At 36.8% G+C, this 4,688-nt stretch overlaps 1 long non-coding RNA gene across 1 annotated transcript; it reads left to right on the top strand.

Moving 5' to 3' along the window:
- Positions 1-705: 705 nt before the first annotated feature.
- On the top strand, positions 706-4,452 carry LOC127140553 (uncharacterized). Its single transcript, XR_007811045.1, has 6 exons — positions 706-845; positions 1,460-1,532; positions 2,019-2,403; positions 2,550-2,621; positions 3,125-3,170; positions 3,665-4,452. It is a non-coding gene; the product is annotated as an uncharacterized LOC127140553 (long non-coding RNA).
- The last annotated feature ends 236 nt before the right edge of the window (positions 4,453-4,688 follow it).

The raw sequence follows: 4,688 nt of genomic DNA, 5'->3' as shown, positions 1-4,688 counted from the left end.
TTTGTGCTCTATCTTGGTCATTTTAAGCCAGTTTATGGTGCTCCGATGTGATCATTTTGTGTCTGTTCTGTGGTTGTTTTGCATTCTTATTGTGTCTGTGGTAGTTTTGTGTGTTCCAGGCAATGTTCCCTCTAAGCTGCGCGCCTGCGCAATCGCGCACCCGCTCCCGCTTTCTCCGGCGCACGGCAAAGCTATGTAGCGCATAAAATTACAGGTGTGCGACAGTGTGCACGTCTGATGTTCCTCACAGTGGTCCAAGGAATTCTCAGGGAGTTTGTGTGTATGCTCAGACACATGAAAAATTAGGGGGAACATTGGTTCCAGGTCATTTAACATTTCTTTGTGGCCATTTTGTGTTTCAGTGTGGCAGCTAAGTATCTCATTGTGATCGTGTTTCTACCCAGTTTGTTGTCTCTGTCGTTTTGAGTGTCTTTGTAGCTTTGTGGTAGCACTCTGTCCATAGCCATCCACTGATCCCCCATTGTGTATATTATTGCTTAGAAATTTTGTTTGTGGTGACTTGAAACTTTTATTGAGCTCAGTTTTGTGTAAATTGATTTTAACTCTGTGCTCCTCCACAAGGTTTAAGCCTCAAGAGTAGGTCACAATGTATGAGCTGAGAATACTGTTAAAAAAATTGCTTTTCTCTCTTAGATCAGTAAAGTCAAGGTTCTAGTGTTTAGTTTTCAGTGTTGTATTCTTCTACACTGTTCAGGTTTTGGAAGTGAACTATTCTTTATTAATGACGTTATTTGTTAAGTCTTGTACTTGTGTTTTCCAGGTTTACTGGTTCAGCTGCTGCAGCCTGGTCAGTAACCCCAGCTCTCACCCTACAAATTAAACAGGTACGTGTCCTAAAGATTTTACCCAATCTGAAAAAATGTGTTGATGAGCTGAATTATCAATGTTAGTAACAGTTTTATTTTTTAAATCCCTGGTATTTAATGAGTTTGGTTTGAAATATAATAATATCTGATTAATAATGTCTTTAAATTTTCAGAAAATAGTACTAGTTGTAATCATTTTTGTTTTAGTTGCAAGTTAATTTTCTCCCTGTAATTAAAAATACCACAAAGTTAAAACCTTGCTTTCAAAAATTTATCTGAGTAAAAGTTTTATTATACAGTTCACAATAATATATATGATTCCTCCAGTGATCCAGTAACAATAAATATTTGGGAAAAAGTTAAAATGATTATCTAAGATTTAAGATAATCATTACAGTTCACTTTTTCCCAAATATTTATTGTTATTGATTCTTAAAGATTTGGTGCTTTTTCTTATCATATGTGACAGTAAACAGCCCATTTTCTGAGATACTCCTCGACCGTTTGGAAAATGTTCGGGGTCACCTGTAATGTTGAATATTTTATGTTTGTTTTGGGGTTAAACTGTTGAGGAATTGGTAGGAGTGTATTGATTATTTTCCTTTGTATGTTTCTCTCTTTATTTGCTCCAGGTGTCACCACTTCACTATCACAGAGTCTTTGTACAATGAAGAAGTTCTTTGAGACCAGGATTGAGAACTCCAGGTAATTCACAAACTGCTGTACATCAACTGTCTAACACAGAGCATTGACATTAAATTCTATATTTTCCAATAACTGATCTGAAGTCTGAATACTTATATTTGTCACAATAAGACTTCATTTGTTATTAAAGTTTATTTGCATAGTTCGTGAATGTACAGTTCAAAGTAAATTAAGAATTTAAAGATCAGCTCCCTGTCTCTCCCAATTTCTTTGTCTCTCTTCCCTTTCCCTCTCTCTTTCTTCCTCTCTCTCTCTCTCTCTCTCTCTCATTAGTACAGTAAATCATACAAATGTGAAGAAGTTATTCAGTTCAGTGTCACACTAGAAACACTGTAGTCTAAGGCATAAAAATGGCTTTTCATAAATGTAGTAGTTCAGCTGTAATGTAGAATATTTCTCTGTGTTTCATGGTTAAATTGTTGATGAGGAATAGGTAGTAGTGCACTGCTCATTTTCCTTTGTATGTTTCTCTTTGATTTCCTCCAGGTGTCACCACTTCATCCACAACATCATCCATGATCACAGACACGTCGTCCATGATTGGAGAGACATTGAGGAAGAGGGAGACATTGTCCACAGTCAGACACATTGTCCCTGATCGCAGAGACCTTGTCAAAGACGAGAGAGATGTTGTCCATGATGTCGGAAGATATTATTGGTCCCCGATAAGTCAGCATCCCCGGCGTTCATTGAGACATTGTCGATGATCACAGAGACACCCATCTAGGATCTCAGAGACATCGTCCACGACCACTAAGACATTGCCCATAATTGCAGAGACTTTGTCCATAATCACAGAGACATTGTCCGCGATTACAGAGAGTCTTCGTACAATGAAGAAGTTCTTTAAGACCAGGACAGAGGCCTCCAGGTAATTCATTAACAGCTTTACATCAGCTGTCCAACACAGAGCACTGACATTAAATTATTTATGTTCAGTATTCAATATATCAGAAAAGTGTAATCGTAGAAGTAATTGATCATTTTCTTTTGTATGTTTCTCTTTGATTGCCTCAGGTGTCACCACTTCATCCACGACACAATCACAGAGACATCGTCCATGATCACAGAGACTTCGTCCAAACCTTGGTATTTAATGAATTTAGTACTGAATATAAGAAGAACTGATTAATCATATCTATTAAATCAGAAAATGTACTAACTGTAATCGCTCAGAGCTCAAGGTGACGTTTTCAAGACATCTGAAAAGTTTTGCTTAATCAGCGTTAACTATACTATGACATCTTTTGACCATTTTTGACACCTTACTATGACATTTTTTGATGGTTAACTATATTGTGACATTTTCTGACCCTTTTTGAAGCCTTACTATACTATGACATTTTTTAATCGTTTTTGATGCCTAACTATATTACAACATTTATTTTGCAGTTTTCTTAAAGATTTGATGCTTTTTCTTGTTATATGTGACAGTAATCAGCCCATTTCCTGAGGCACCCTGTAACGTTTGAAAAATGCTCTGGGTCGCTTGTAATGTTGAATATTTGTGTGTTTTGGGGTGTTTTTTTGATGAGGATGAGGAATTGGTAGTAGTGTATTAATCATTTTCCTTTGTATGTTTCTCTCTCCAGGTTTCACCATGAAGAAGTTCTTTGAGACGAGGACTGAGCCCTCCAGGTAATTCACAAACAGCTTTACATCAACTGTCCAACACAGATCATTGACATTAAATTGTATATCTTCAGTAATTGATAATAATAATAACAATTGAATAGTTTGATTTGTCACAAAAAGACTTCATTCATTATTAAAATGTATTTGCATTGTTCATGAGTGTAGAGCTCAAAGTAAATGAAGATGATGAATTTAAACATCAGCTCTCTCCCTCTTTCTTTGTCTCTCTCCCTTTCCCTCTCTCCCTCTGTCCCCCCCCCCCCTCTCTCTCTCTTCCTCATTAGTGCAGTAAATCATAAAAGTGTGAAGAACCTATTCAGTTCAGTGTCACATGAGAAACACTGGAGTATGAGGCATAAAAATGTTTTTCTTAAATGTAGTGGTTCAGCTGTAATATAGCATATTTCTCTGTGTTTTCATGGTTAAACTGTTGATGAGGAATAGGTAGTAGTGCACTGCTCATTTTCCTTTGTATGTTTCTCTTTGATTTCCTCCAGGTGTCACCACTTCATCCACGACATCATCCACAATTGCCAAGACGTCCACGATCAGAGACATTGTCCACGATTGGAGAGACATAGTCAAAAATCGCAGTGACCGAGTTCCCCGATTTGAAAGCATCGTCCACAGTCAGAGTGAGATGATCATAGAGACATTGTCCATAATCTTAGAAACACTGTCTGCGATCACAGAGATGTAGTCCATCGCTGAGGTGTTGTCCATGATCACATCTTCATACAATTAAGAAGTTCTTTGAGACCAGGACAGAGGTCTCCAGGTAATTCACAAACAGCTTCACATCAACTGTCCAACACAGAGCACTGACATTAAATTGTTTATGGTCAGTATTCAGTATATCAGAAAATTGTAACTTTTTTTTTTAACCATTTTTAATGCTTGACTATATGACATGTTTTGGCCGTTTTTGACGCCTTACCATACTATGACCTTTGTATGAGCATTTTTGATGCCTTACCTGTCATGCGGCTTCAGACAAAGGAACTGTCTTAAAGCAGCCATCTTACCTTTGCTTTCCACAGATACCCATATACAGATACACAGTCACACAACAGTGTTTGTGGGTTAGGTTAGATTTTATCAATTAATTTAAATGTTTTTGCTATTTCAAACAGTGCAATATCAGCACTCAAATCCAATCTATTACTGAGTACATAGTCCTGTTATATTGTTGTTAATAATATTTATAATATTGTTATATTAGTATCTTTTTTTTATATCTTGACTTGTTTGTATCATGCCCGTTTCTATTTTACTCAAATAAATAATTCTGACCACTGAATACTTTTGCTAGTCTGTTTAACATCATAGTTAATATTTTCATCCCGATGCCACTTGTAGCCAGAGATTAGGATTAGTATTAATGCTTTTAACTACTTTTAGCCAGGGGTTAGGGTTGCAGCTTTTAACCAGAGGTTAGGGTTAGTGTTAAGGCTTTAAGCCACTTGTAGCTAGTGGTTAGGGTTAGGTTTACAGTTTTTTTAGCCACTTCTGGATGGAGGT

The sequence above is a fragment of the Lates calcarifer genome, unplaced genomic scaffold (genome assembly GCF_001640805.2).
Source record: "Lates calcarifer isolate ASB-BC8 unplaced genomic scaffold, TLL_Latcal_v3 _unitig_4895_quiver_2446, whole genome shotgun sequence".
Lineage (NCBI taxonomy): Eukaryota > Metazoa > Chordata > Actinopteri > Centropomidae > Lates > Lates calcarifer.
This window is presented reverse-complemented; position numbering and strand designations above follow the sequence as displayed.